Source organism: Scyliorhinus canicula, chromosome 18 (assembly GCF_902713615.1).
Source record: "Scyliorhinus canicula chromosome 18, sScyCan1.1, whole genome shotgun sequence".
In the NCBI taxonomy this organism is placed as follows: Eukaryota; Metazoa; Chordata; class Chondrichthyes; order Carcharhiniformes; family Scyliorhinidae; genus Scyliorhinus; species Scyliorhinus canicula.
In genome coordinates, this window is record NC_052163.1 from 30,702,045 (window position 1) to 30,717,634 (window position 15,590).

The following is a 15,590-nucleotide window of genomic DNA, read 5'->3' on the forward strand; positions in this document are numbered from 1 at the left end:
GCGCCTCATAAAACCCGCGTCATCCCAGTTCGGGGCATATACGTTGACCATCACCACTTTCTCCCCCTGCAGCTTACCCTTCACCATCACATACCTACCCTCCTTATCCGCCACCACCTCCTCCGCCACGAACGACACCCTCTTTCCCACCAGAATCGCCACCCCCCCGGTTCTTTGCGTCCAATCCAGAGTGGAACACCTGTCCCACCCACCCCCTTCTCAGGCGAACCTGGTCCACTACCTTCAAATGGGTCTCCTGTAACATTGCTACATCAGCCTTCAGTCCCTTCAGGTGTGAGAATACCCTTGATCTCTTGACCGGGCCCATTCAACCCCCTCACGTTCCAAGTGATCAGCCGGGTCGCGGGACGACCCGCCCCCTTCCCCTGCCGATTAGCCATGTCCTGTTCCCTGCTCGCCCCGGGTCGACCCTCCCCTTCTGACCCGCTCCCCATGGCGATGTCCCCCTTCCCCCACCTCTCCAGTCCTCCACTTCCCGTTTCTGGTCTTTTCAGCAGCAACCCGGTGTCCCTCCCTAAACCCCCCCCCCCCCCCCCCCCCCCCCCCCCAAGGCTAGGACCCCTCCTAGCCGCGATGTACCCTCCATCGTACTCCCGTAAGTCAGCTGGTTCACGCTGACCCGGCTGCTCCTGCCACACTCCGACTCCCCCCGGCTCGGGGGGGGGGGGGGGGGGCCCCCCCCCCCTTGCCACTCCTCCCTGGCCCCGCTCCAGCGCGGGAAAGGTCGCCATTGCTAGCCACGCCCCGCACTCCTCCCCTCCCCCCTCCTCTGCCCCGCGCGCGGGAAAACAGAGGAAAGCCCGCGCTTTCGCCCTGCCACACCCCACCCCGCCATCTTCAGTTCCACCCCCGTCTCCGTCCATGCCTGTAAAGAACCCCCCCTAGGAGCCCATATCCCCGATCTGCTCTCCCCCCCCATCCCACCTCCCCAACTTAACATTATAAATAACAGATAAATAACAAATAACAATGTACTTAACAGTCGCCCTCTACCAAACAGCATAAATAACCATAAATAACCATGAATAACCACAATAACAATAACTAAGGGAAGTTGGCAAAGGGGGAAAAAACATCAGAAGAAAAACCACAGCAAGAGTTCAAAATCCAAACAAAGAATTCAGCTGAAAGTACCCGAGCGGCTACGGCCGCCAAGTATCCCCTGGGTCTAATTCGAGTCCAGTTTCTCTTCCTGTACAAAGGCCCACGCCTCCTCTGGGGACTCAAAATAGTGGTGTTGGTTCCTGTAGGTGACCCACAAGCGCGCTGGCTGCAGCATTCCGAACCTGATCCGTTTTGCATGTAGCACCGCCTTCGTCCGGTTGTACCGGGCCCGCCGCTTTGCCACCTCCGCACTCCAGTCCTGGTAGACCCTCACCGTCGAATTCTCCCACTTGCTGCTCCTTTCCCTCTTGGCCCACTCCAGCACTCTCTCACGGTCGCTGAGTCGCTGGAACCGCACCAGCACCGCCCTCGGGGGCTCATTTGCTCTTGGCCTCCTAGCCATGACCCTGTAGGCCTCTTCCAGCTCCAGGGGCGAAGGGACGGCCCCTGCCCCCATCAGGGAGCTCAGCATTTCTGCTACATATCCCGGGAGGTCTGACCCCTCCAGGCCTTCTGCCAGGCCCAAGATCCTCAGGTTCTTCCGCCTCATTCGGGTATCCAGCTCCTCAAAACGGCTCTGCCATTTCAGGTGGAGTGCCTCGTGCACCTCTACCTTTCCCACGAGGACCGTGGCCTCCTCCTCCCTCACAGTCATCTCCTGTTGCAGCTCCCGAATCGACGCCTCTTGGGTCGCCTGGGCTCCCATCAGCCTGGTGGTCGTCGCATTCATTGACTCCAAGAGCTCCATTTTCAGCTCCGTAAAGAAGCGCAGGAGAGCGGCCTGCTGCTCCTCCGCCCATTTCCTCCATTCCTCGGGTGCGCCACCGGCCGCCATTTTGGTCTTCTTCCCCCGCTTTTTTTTGGGAGCTGCTGTTGCTTTCTTTACCACCCCACTCCGGGTACCGACCATAAAGTTGGTCTGGTTCTCTTCAGGGAGCCTTTCCCCACCGGGATTTGTCCTTACAGCGCCGTTGGGGCTCTCCAATCGGCCCGAAAACACCTTTGTAGCAGGAGCAGCCAAACGTGCGACTTAGCTGGTCATAGCCGCAACCGGAAGTCAGCGGAGACCCCTTACTTTTAAACAGTGCCCCCTTGTTCTCATCTCTCCCACAATGGGAAAATCCTCTCGGAATTCACCTTGTTAAGTCCTCGCAGGATCTTATAAGACCATCTCTCAGTCTTCGAAATTCCAACGAACACAGGCTCCGCCTGTGCAACCTTTCCTTAGAAGATAACCCCCCTTATCAATCAAGTGAATCTTCTATGAACTGCTTCTAATGGATTTAATAGAATCCCTACAGTGCAGAAGGAGGCCATTTGGCCCATTGAGTCTGCACTGACCCTCGGAGTAAGCACCCTACCCAGGCCCTAAATCCTTTCTTAAATAAGGTCACGCTTGCCTAATTGTGTGCTTCTGCTCCTATCTAGCTATCATGTTCTGATACATGCCGGTTACCTATGTCTTATGGTGCAGGAATCATGCACAGCTTTACATGCAGTATAATAATGCACTGACGCTGATGACTGAGGATTCTTTGAACATAGATTTTTAAACAGGCTTCCCGATAGCTCACTGTGCCCCCACACCCAAAGTCAACAGATCGTATACCAGTGATATTGTCGAGCCCTGACTGACTGGCTGTAATGTCTATCAGGAAGGTGAAAAAAAAGGCCCAATTAAGTTTTATTTTGCATTTGTTTGTAGACCATGGGGAAGAACAGGGTTAGACCACCCCTGCGCCCCAATCTCTCCCCCCCCCCCCCCACCATCGCCACACTCAGCTAAGTACCAGTGACCATGGATAACCTGATCTTCTGGAATCAGCAGCTCCTCTGCTCCCGGGAGTTATAATAGGCTGGACCTTATTTCTCTCTCAGTGGGTGAGCTGTCAGTTCACCTTGTTACTTAGCCTCTTGCGGGTGAGGGGGGGGGGAGGGGGGTGGCAAGATAGATGACCAAAGCCATCCACTCAGTGTGTGGCAACACCAGAGGCAGCAAATGGGATGTCGAGCTGGTCAACTGGGAGAATAAACCACAAATCTTAGCAAGCGATCTGCGTCTGTACGTTGCTGCTCCGAGCCCACTTGGAATGCTGTCCACAATTCTGCGGTACTCGCATACAGGAGAGGGTGCAGCACAGAGCAAAGGCATTCAGAGCTGAGTTTGGGCGCCTGAGTTAATAACAATAATGATCTTTATTTGTGTCACAAGTAGGCTTACAATAACACTGCGATAAAGTTACCGTGAAAATCCCCTCGTCGCCACACTCTGGCGCCTGTTCAGGTACACTGAGGGAGAATTTCGAATGACCAAATCGCCTAATATGAGGAGAGGCTGTCAAATCTGCAAGTGTTTACACTTGAGTGAGAAGGTCCAGGGAGATTCTCATTGAAGTATTCAAGATATTATTTTGTTGGCCTCCTTCTGCACTGTAAGTTCTATGAAATCGATAGGCAAGATGAACATTACATATTATACGTTTGGCCTCAAACCTGGCTGGACCGCTTTGAGTGACAGGGGAGGCTGAATCTGTCAGTCGGTTTAAAAGAGTGCTGAGTGAAAAACGTGGTTGAGGGTATGAGGGACATCCTGGGGTGCAGCTCCTGAACACTAGTCTGGGCCAGATGGACTGTAATGATAATTTCTGATTCAGTAAATTCCCAGAATTCTATAATGAGTCTAATCAATTCGCTCTTCTGCTAGGTCAAGGATTCCAACATTTTCTTTTAAAAACCTGCCGAGCTTTATAATGTACAGATTGCAGTGAGATCTCTGAATGCCTTCTCTAATCCTTCAAATCTAGTTTGTAAATTGCAGATGAAACCCCTGGTATTAAACTTGTTGCAGTTTGCTCAGTAACTAAGCATCTGCACTTTCTTCACAACAGTTTATGGAAATCCTTCAGTTTTTTTTCCCCAAAGATTTCCAGGGGACATTGGAACTGACAGCAGCTATAATTAAAGTGTGGATGGAAATGAGCTTGCAGTCATGTGGATGCAGGTCTTTGGCTCAGACTAATTTGTACATCTTAACCTTTGTAGCAGCTTCACAGCTGTACCTGGCCATTGCGAATATAGTGAACAGCAACAGCCATAGTTAACAATTGCTGTAAGTGAAGCAGCCTTGATGGCAATTGGTGGAACCACTCGGGCAAGGAATGGGAAAGTGAAGAGATCATCAGTCTCCTGTTAAGGAACTCGCAACCAGATGAAAGGAAAGAAGAAATTAACACATTTCTTGATATTGTGTTAAAGAGTACAAATTGCATTTGCACAGAGCCTCTACTGCAATAACAGTGCCTGTTGGGGAGACAGACCGTGGCTGGGATTCTCCCTTCCGGGGGCTAAGTCCCGATGCCGGCGGGAAAACCGGCGCAAACGACTCCAGCCCCCCCCCCAAGGTGAGGAATTCTCCAGCCGGCGCGAGTTCCCGCATGCGCGGAACGGCCGGCGCGGATCCGGCCTGCGTATTTTGACACATGTGCGGGGGGGGGGGGCGTGTGCTCTCTGCCCATGGCAGGCGTGGAAGGAAGGAGTGCCCCCATGGAACACGCCCGCCCGCAGATCGGTGAGTCCCGATCGCGGGCCAGGCCACTGTGCGCGGCCTCGCCGCCTCACCTGGGGACGGATCCCCCCCCGAGGACCGCCCCCGAGGACCGCCCCCGCCAACTTACCTGCCAGGTCCCGCCGGTACGTGAAGTGAGTCATTCACGCTGGCGGGACTGTCCAAAACTGGATGGCCGCTCGCTGCCAACGGCCCCCGGCCGGCATGACAGGAATCACGCCCCAGCCCAAAAAATGGCGGCAGAGAATAAGGCAGCCGGTGGCGTGGCGGGATTCACGCCCCCCCCCCCCCCCCCAGGGATTCACCGACCCGGTGGGGGGGTCGGAGAATCCCGCCCCATGTTTCAGTTATTTAGGGGGTGGGGGAGTTAAAAGAGGAGACTTTTAAAGATGGGAAGGGAATCTCTGGGTGGAATTTTCCTTCCAGCGACTAAGTCCCAGGGGGAGCTTGGAGATGGTAATTTTTCCTGCATTGGGGGACACGGGGAATTCACACGTTCATATGTGGGTGCCATTTGTAAACAATGTCTGGACATCACTGCCCACCGCCGAAGAAAGAGGATGACCTCCAAGAGGACGCTGAAGCTGGAAGATGAACTTCCTCAAAGACACCGAGGCTGGGAGGTTACCACACCCCCTCTCCCCACTCTGTTGTGTATTTCAGGGTTCACAGTCACTGGAGGCTTCATCTTAAATCCGGAGGCTGCCCAACGCCTTCTTCAGGTAAGTGCCGATATGTAACCGCCATGTTGACGCCAACATGTTGTGGACCAGCATAATTTCTCGCTGGTAGTTTGGACGATCAGATGGAGGTGGGCGTACCAGAAATGTTGGGGAACAAGTTTCAGTGAGAGGGAGGAACTTAAGGAAGTCAGTATTAGTAGGGAAATGGTGTTGGGGAGGTTGATGGGATTGAAGTCTTACAAGGTCGCACATGAGGTTAGCGTGTACAATTAAAGTGCGTGGGATTGGGGGTAGTGTATTGAGATGGATAGAAAACTGGTTGGCAGACAGGAAACAAAGAGTAGGAATTGGAATAAACGGGTCTTTTTCCAAATGGCAGGCAGTGACTAATGGGGTACAGCAAGAATCAGTGCCAGAATCCCAGCTATTCACAATCTGTATTAATGATTTAGATGAGGGAAATAAATGTAATACCTCCAAATTTTCAAATGACAGGAAGCTGGGTGGGAGAGTGAGCTATGATGAGGATGCAGAGATAACTCAGAGTAATTTGGACAAGTTGAGTGAATGGGCAAATGCTTGGCCGATGCAATATAATGTGGATATATATGAGGTTATCCACTTTGGTAATAAAAACAGGAAGGCAGATTATTATCTGAATGGCTATAGACTGAGAGAGGGGAATATGCGATGAGACCTGGGTGTCCTTGTACACCATTCGCTGATGGTAAGCATGCAGGTGCAACAGCTGGTGAAGAAGGTAAATGGTAGGCTGACCTTCATTACAAGAGGATTCGAGTACTGGAGCAGGGATGTCTTGCCGCACTTATAAAGGGCCTTGGTGAGATCACACCTGAAATATTGTTTTGGTCTCCTTTTCTGAGGAAGGATGTTCTTACTACAAAAGGAGTGCAGTGAAGGTATACCAGACTGATTCCCAGAATGGTGGGACTGACGTTTGATAAGAGACTGAGTTCGTGAAGATTATATTCGCTGGAGTTTAAAAGAATGAAGGGGGATCTCCTAGAAACCTATAAATTCGAACAGGGCTAGACAGGGTTAGAGGCAGGAAGGATGTTCCCACCGGCCGGGGAGTCCAGAACCAAGGATCACAGTCTAAGGACACGGGGTAAACCATTTCTAATTGAGATGAGGAGACATTTCTTCTTCAGCCAGAGATTGGTGAGCCTGAAGATTTCGCTACCACAGAAAGTAATTGAGGCAAAAAACATTGTGGGTGATCCACGATCATAGCATGGCCAGAGTGGGCCCGGAGACCCTGCTCCTGGGATCTTCCCGGCTCATAATGCCTCGCAAGATTCAATACGATCTCGCGAGATGTTGCAAGAAGAATCCCGCCCACAATGGGCCAGATCACATTTTAGCAAATCCGAATTTTAGAGCGAGGCAGTAGGCCTCACTCTGACGTTCAAATTCCCAGCTTTGGGATTCAATCCCTCCGCCTCAGGGACCTCGGGCGCACCGTTCAGCACTGGCCCCTGCAAATAGGGACCAGCCAGAACGGCACTCGTGGGCATCTTCCAGGTGACCCCCAATTGTATGCCTTTGGGCCGGGTGGTACATTGGCACTGCTGGTCCCACCTAGGTACTCTGGTAGTGCCAGCCTGGCAGTGCCATCTGGGTGCCATGGTACCATGTTGCTGGGATTGCCCGCCGTGGGTGTTGGGGGGGAAATGGGTGACGGAGGACCCTCCCATGTCGCGTTTGGGCTTGGGGAACGTCGGGGATTCTTTTTGGGGCCATTTAAAATGGCATCTCGATCTCACTAAAATGGGAAGTTCTGGCGAGCGGAGCTCCCCATTGTAAAGAAACAGGGTTACGTGCAGCCTCGGCCCCAAATTCCCCATTTAGGCCCCTTATTCAAAGTGAGTCACGATGAATAGCCATGTGTTTCTTGGCATGCGAGTCCTGGGAAACACGCGCCTAAATGAGCTCGCTCGGGAACTTTGTTCCCTTTTGGGAAGATCACGCCCTGTATGTTTTCAAGAAGAGTTAGACATAGCTCTTGGGGCTAAAGGGATCAAAGGATATGGGGGGAAAGCAGTAACAATTAGATTATTAGCAGTAATTATAATGAATGGCAAAGCAGGCTCGATGGGCCAAATGGCCTATTCCTACTCCTATTTCCTATGTTTCGATGATTGTGGTTGGGTCTTCAACTGCATCACATCAGCAGGATGCAAATTGGTTTCTTTTTTAAAAACTCATTTACGGAATGTGGGTGTCACGAGTGAGGCCACCATTTATTGCCCATCCCTAGTTTCCCTTGAGAACAGTAAGAAGTCTTACAACACCAGGTTAAAGACCAACAGGTTTGTTTCAAATCACTAGCTTTTGGAGCACTGCTCCTTCCTCAGGTGAATCCCAAGTTCACTGTTAACCTATTTAATTTTCAAACTTCGGAACAAACGAGCTTTCGGAGCGCAGGCGCCCACTCACCTGATGAAGGAGCTGCGTCCTGAAAGCTAGCGATTCTGAACAAACCCATTGGACTCCAACCTGGCGCCGCAAGACTTCTTACCGTGCCCACCCCAGTCTAACGCTGGCATCTCCACATCATGTATCCAGAATGGCAGAGCAACAGCTTTTGAAGGAGCTGCGCTCCGGAAGCTAGTGATTCGAAACAAACATGTTGGACTTTAACCTGGTGTTGTAAGACTTCTTACCGTGCTCACCCCAGTCCAACGCCGGCATCTCCACATCATGGCTCCCTTGAGAATGTGGTGGTGAGCTGCCTTCTCTGTAGTATCTGTGGTGTTGGTACACCCACAGTGCTGTTAGGGATGAAATTTTGGATTTCGACTTCACGACAGTGAAGGAACAGCGATATATTTCCAAGTCAGGATGGTGGGTGTAGTAATCCACGGGAGGCAGGAGTTCCGTCACCACACCAATATTTATTTACAATAACGATATTACAGGAGCAGCTACAAACAGTGCTGCTAGCAGTCCAGTCAACTTAAGACTGGCTCACAAAGCCTACACAGGTGCTTATATGGGCCCCCTCCATGAGCTATCATTGAAGGAGCTCATACTCCAATTGGCCAACCAATAAAGCCAATTGGAGTTCATTACCCCCCCCCCCCCCCCCCCCCCCCAAGGTCCGAGGAATTCCTGCCAGCTGGCATTCCTCTGAGCTTCTTCCTACTCCTCATGTCTGGGTCTGTCACCTCTGTGTCGTCTGCCGGGTCGTTCTCTGAAGTGGGCTGGGTGTACCTTATAGGTGCCCGTCTTTTCCTTGACGACCTCCTTGGAAGTTGTTCTTCCTCCTCCTCGGGGAGAGGTGTCGCGGTGGCCTCGTCGAACGTGTCCATCTCCGACTCTGACGACTGGATGACGGCGTCTGGAGAAATTGCTCGGGGCTGGGTTGTGGGTATCCTTTCCGTCTACCGTGCCTTTGACCCACGTTGGTCCATTCCCACAATTCTTGACCCAAACCGGTGCCCCCACCTGGAAATGTCTCTGCTGCTGACTATTATCATGCCCCCTGCGTTGGGCCTCCTGTTGTTTCTCCACTTTTCCCATTAAATTTGGGAAAAGGAGACTCAGCCTCGTTCGCATCCGCCTTCCCATTAAGAGTTCAGCTGGTGGTATGCCCGTTGTGGAATGCGGTGTGGTCCTGTAATCAAACAGCCAGCGGGAGAGCTTTGTGTCCATTGACGCTGCCGGCTGCTTCTTGAGTCCCGCTTTAAGTGTCTGGACCGCTCTCTCTGCCAGGCCGCTGGTCGCTGGATAGTAAGGGGCCGTCTTGATGTGACGGACTCCGTTTTCCTTCAGGAATTTTCCAAAATCCCCACTTGTGAATGCTGTTCCGTTGTCCGACACCAATACCTCCGGATGTCCATGTGTTGCGAACGAGGCCCTGAGCTTTTCAATTGTCGATGCTCTGCTTGCCGCGTTTACCCGGTGGACGACCAACCATTTGGAGTGGGAGTCCACTATCACCAAAAACATTGAAAGGGCCGGCGTGGTCAATATGCAGGCGGGCCCACGGTCTGCCTGGCCATTCCCACGGGTGCAATGGCTCCGCTGGTGGCACTCTTTGCCCCTGTTGGCACTCCTGGCACTGACATACCAAGGCTGCTATGTCTGTGTCCAAACCTGGCCACTAAACATAGCTTCGAGCTAGCATCTTCATTTTAGACACCCCTGGATGTCCGTGATGTAACTCGGTTAAGATTGCCTGACGGCCCTGAGCTGGGACTAATATCCGGGCTCCCCATAATAGGATACCGTCTTCTACGCTATCCTATCTGGGGCTCCACTGGTCTTTCCAGTTTCCCTGTTAGCAGTAAATGCTTCATCTTGGCTAAAACTGGGTCTTTTTGCGTCCACAACCGAATATGTTGTGCGTCTACTGGTAGGGTGTCCAAAAAAGTTAGAGTCATTACTGTCTCATCTACTTTTGGTATTTGCGGCGGAGTGTCCGGGAGGGGAAGTCTGCTCAAAGCATCTGCATTTGCTACTCGCGTTTCCGGTCTGTGCTCCAGAACGTATCTATATGCCGCCAGTAGCAACGCCCAGCATTGGATTCTAGCTGATGCAATCGGGGGTATTGACTTGTCTTCTTTTAATAACCCAAATAACGGCTTATGGTCCGTCACTATGGTGAATTTCCACCTGTACAGATACTGGTGAAATTTTTTTACTGCAAATATCACCGCCAGTCCTTCCTTCTCGATTTGGGCATACTTCCTCTCAGCCATCGCCAAGGTCCTCGAAGCATAGGCTATTGGCCGTTCTTCCCCATTCCTTCCTCTATGGGCTAAGACGGCTCCTACCCCGTAGGGTGATGCATCACAAGTGGCCACCAACTCCTTCCTTGGGTCATAATGCTCTAGGACATTTTCGGGTGACAGCTGTTCCTTAATGTCCCTAAATGCTCGGTTTTGGCGGGCGGACCATTTCCATTCTTGCCCCTTTTTTAGTAGCTGGTGGAGGGGTTCTAGGATGGACGCCCTATTTTCAATAAATTTTCCATAATAGGTTACCAACCCTAGAAATGATCGTAACTGCTGGACCGTGGTGGGAGCTGGGGCTTCTTTTATTGCCCTTACTCTGTCTTCTAATGGGTGTAAGCCTGACTCGTCTACTTTATATCCCAGGTACGTCACTTGTGGGGCCAGAAAAACACATTTTTCCCTTTTTAGCCGTACGCCTGCCTTTGCGAAACGCCTGAGCACTTTCTCCAGGTTCCTTAAGTGTTCCCTGTTTGTCTTACCCGTGATTAAGACATCGTCCAAATAAATCGCCACCTGCGGTAGTCCCTGCAGAATATTTTCCATCGTACGCTGGAATATAGCACAGGCTGATGACACTCCAAAGGTTGCCTAGTATAACGAAAAAGGCCCTTCAGGGTGTTGATCGTAGCGAACTTCTGGGAGTCCTTGTCCAGTTTTAACTGCAGGTAGGCGTGGCTCATGACTAGTTTCGTGAACAAAAGCCCACCTGCCAATTTGGCATATAGGTCGTCTATTTTCAGGATTGGGTATTTGTCCAGCAGTGCGTATTTGTTTACCGTCTGTTTGAAATCTCCACAGAGACGTATCGAGCCATCTGGCTTCAAAATTGGTACCACCGGCGCTGCCCATTCCGAGAGCTGTACTGGTCTGATAATGCCGTCGCACCGTAACCTTTCTATTTCATAATCTACTTTCTTCCTTAATGCTAAAGGTACTGGCCTGGCCTTACAAAATTTTGGAAGGGCTTCTGGGTCCACGTGCAAAGTTGCTTTGGCGCCTAATTTCCCCCAAACCTTCCTGGAAGACCTCCGGGTATTTTTGGAGTACTCCACTCAACTGCCCGCTTCCACTCTGGAAAATTTTCATCCGATCTAATTTTAGGTCTTTCAGCCAGTTTCGTCCAATTAAGCTCAGTCCGGAGCCCTCTACTATCGTCAACGGTAATCTGAGCAATTGATTCTCATATTCCACAGGTACATGAGTCGCGCATAGAATCACGGTTCCACCGTGTAGGTTTTAAGTTTCGTCGATGTTTTTGTTAGGGTTAGTGGCTGGAGTCCATCTTTGATTTTTCTACATGCTGCCACTCCCATTACTGATACGGCCTGCACCCGTGTCTATTTCCATTATTGTCGGCCGCTCGTTCACCCATGGGGTAATCTTAATGGGTTCTGCTTTCTTTGTTGCAATATTATATAATTGTTCCCCTTCGGAGGTGGATCGCGCGTCTAGGTTGTGTACTTCCCTGCGTCCCCACCTGCTTTTCCTCTTTTGCCACCTCCTTCTCGGGTTTCTGTCGCTGTTACCCCACTCAGTCTGGTGCCAGAAACGGTCCTTCTCTGTTGGGGGAGCCTCAGCCGGTACGTCCCTCTGTCTCCAGTTAGTCCTGGCAGACTTGGGGGCAGTTCTGGGGTTTTCCTTTTTCCCTCTATTCCTCAGGCTTTTCCTGAGAGCGCCTATCTGGTAGCAGGACCCGTTGTGGTAGTCCCTCTCACAGGTATCTACCTCCATTGGCATGCCCTGTAGTTCCTGCGCCCCACTTGCTGCCTTTTCTAGGGACAGTGCGAGCTGTAACGCCTGCCTGCAGTCTTACTCCGTTTCTGCCAACAGGCGTTTCTGTATTGTGAGGTCGTTTATACCACACACTAAACGGTCCCAAAGCATTTCATTCAGCGTCGGGCCGAACTCACATTTTTCTGCCAGCCTTCTCAGGTGGGTCAAGAAATTTGTGACTGGCTCCCTGTCTTCCTGCTTCGCTGTGTAGAATCTGTACCTACACAAAATGAGGGGTGGTTTTGGGTTGTAGTGCTCTTTCACCAATTCCGTTACTCCTTGGAAAGTTTTCGTGTCCGGCGCATCGGGATAAGTCAGACTACGTATAATGGCGAAAGCTGAGGGTCCGCATGCCGACAGCAGGATAAGCCGTCTCCTTTCGTCCGTCAGTATATCATTTGCCCGGAAGAAGTAACACATTCTCTCCACATACTGGGACCAGTCCTCAGTAGCCGGGTCGAATGCCTCTAACCTCCCAAAAAACGGCATTTTAAAATGGCAAGGCTTACCCTCCGAGTGCGGCAACTGGACTCCGCAAAATTCGTAGTTTACCTCGTCGCCACTGTAGTAATCTACGGGAGGCAGGAGTTCCGTCACCACACCAATATTTATTTACAATAACGATATTACAGGAGCAGCTACAAACAGTGCTGCTAGAAGTCCAGTCAACTTAAGACTGGCTCACAAAGCCTACACAGGTGCTTATATGGGCCCCCTAAATGAGCTATTATTGAGGGAGCTCATACTCCAATTGGCCAACCAATAAAGCCAATTGGAGTTCATTACAGCGGGTGACTTGAAGGGGAACGTCCAGGTGGTGGGGTTCCCATGTGTCTGCTGCTCTTGTATTTCTAGATGGTAGCGATCGTGGGTTTTGAAGGTGCTGCCTAAGGAACCTTGGTGAGTTCCTGCAGTGCATCTTGTAGATGGTACACACGGCTGCCACTGTGCATTGGCAATGGAGGGAGTGAATGTTTGTGGAAGGGGTAGTAATCAAGCGGAATTGCCACATGTCAGAGTGGGCGGGAGTGGAAGATACAGCCCTCCTTTTATGCCGGCATAAAAGAGCGGGGAGTGGGGCATGGAAAAATCTCAGATAACACCAATGCTTGTAATATGTGGACAGTACTTAAGGCAACAGAGCAGCGCCACTTGTGTTTGTGAGGTGACGATGAAGTACCTTGCAATGTTCAGCACCATTTGCGAGTCCTCTGATACTTAAGCAGTCCATGTCCAAATGCAACAAGACCTGAGAAATATCCAGGGCAGACAAGTGGCAAGTAACATTCATGCCAGACAACGACCATCTCCAAGAAGACAGAATCTAATCATATCCCCTTGACATTCAAAGGTATTACCATTGCTGAATCCCGCACTATCAACATTGTGGTGGTTCCCACTGACCAGGTACTGTCAAAAAGAGTCTTAGTGAGTTGCTGCAGTGTATTTTGCAGATGGTACACACTGCTACCACTGTGTGTTGGTGATGGAGGGAGTGAATAATTAAATTAATGAATGGGGCGCCTATCGAACAGGCTGCTTTGTCCTGGATTTTATTGAGCTTGTTGGGTGTTGTTGGCACTGCACTCATCAAGACAAGCGGGGAGTATTCCATCACACTGTTGACTTGTGTCCTGCAGATTGTGGACAGGCTTTTGGGAGTCTGGAGGCAAATTCTGTAGTCTCTGAGCTGCTTTTTTAGCCACAGTATTTAAAGGGCTGGTCCTGGTCAGTGGGAACCACCACAATGTTGATAGTGGGGGATTCAGCAATGGTAATACCTTTGAATGTCAAGGGGATATGATTAGATTCTGTCTTCTTGGAGATGGTCGTTGTCTGGCATGAATGTTACTTGCCACTTGTCTGCCCTGGATATTTCTCAGGTCTTGTTGCATTTGGACATGGACTGCTTAAGTATCAGAGGACTCGCAAATGGTGCTGAACATTGCAATTATCAGCAAACATCCCCACTTCTGACCTTACGATAGACTCAAGGTAATTGATAAAGTAGCTGAAGATGGTTGGGCCTAGTAACTTACCTGAGGAACTCCTGCAATAATGTACTGGGACTGAGATGAGTGGCCTCCAACCACATCAGTGGAGATGCTTGCCCTGACTTGAGTTTTACTAGGGCTCCTTGATACCAAATTCGGTCGACTGCTGCTAAAGGCATCAAATGATGTCAAGGACAGTCATTCTCACCCCACCTTAGAGTTCAGCTCTTTTTTTTCCCCCCCAAGGTTGTAATGTGGTCAGGAGCAGGGTGACCCTGGAAGAACTCAAGCTGGCCCTAGGATACTGCCATGAGGAGCTCCAGTCCCGGGGAAGAATGATTGGCCATGTAGGATGACCAGCAGGTAAATCCTGGTAACCTCCTGGAGGATTCTGGGTAAGGGAGTTCAGTACCCTTCATTGCTGCTCCGAAGCTTACACCAGGTCCCGTAGATAGCAATTTCCAACCCGCCCCCGCACAGCTACAGTGCTGCCAATGCAGAGAGCACTGACCCTCTCGATCACCAGGGCCTGCCTGCCTGGATTCAGCATGGCTTGAAAAATGAAGCTTTTCTGGATTTTGAGGGCACCTCAATTCAGAGGCGTCCTCTCCTACTTTGTGCCATGTCTGACGGTGACACTGCGGACGCTGCAGTGCTGCCCGTCCACTAGGTTTGTTCAGCAACACCGGATGATGAGCTATTGTAATTGATTAGGCAGCGGCCCTGATAGCAGCGACCTTTTTATTGGCTACTTTTGGTAAAATGTCAGTGGCGGGGGACTTCGTCCCTGGTGGGCAACACAAACCATCAGGGATGCATGTTGAAACTCTGGGTACACAATACGCACAATTTCATGCATGTCCACACTCGGAAAATTGTGTGGATTGTGCGGCTGACGTTCCAGTGTGAGCTTCCACCAGAGCAGGTAACCTGCCGGGAGAGTGAAATCAGAAAAGTGCTGCTTAAAACCCCGACAGGGTAAATACGGAGTGGCCGTTCCGAGTAACCTTCCACTTTATGCTACCTACATGTCTGTTAAGGTATACAACACTAAAGATCTTCAATATGTGGTTTGTAAATAGAATTAGGAACTGCAAAACTGTATGCAAGACCATGCATAAATTCAATAACTCAAAGCTGGGAATGAGATATTGGAAATCCTGTGTCATCTTGTCGTTCCAAGTAATTGAAGCATGTATTTCAGAAGGAGCTGATTAGGGTACTGCTGGATCTCTAATCTGTCACTCCATGTTATCATACGATGGCTTAATTTAGTAGAGGAGTATATCAACATCAAAATATTATCATAAATCATGTCTGCAAAAGGCAGATTGTTAGGTTTCTGGATGATAAAAATGTTACAAGAGCAACAAAGAATCAATTTGTTGCTTTAACCTCTCTTCAAAGTGCAACTATATTGGTTTCACTGTGCGCATTGGAGATGGAAATAACCCACAGAATCATTCGAGTTTATTAAGCCTTCTCCACTTGTCTATTCTGTATGTGAAATCTCTCTCAATCTATAGCTGCTATAGATGAATATTTTACATATATTAGGTCTGATCTCTGATTCTATCAGTTGAAGCAGTTCCCTTATCTGTGCAGATAAAATTGACCATGAAGGATCTGGGTAACCAAGTGGCCTTATTGCCTCCCCCCCCCTTAGAACCACAGATTGCTTCTGGCT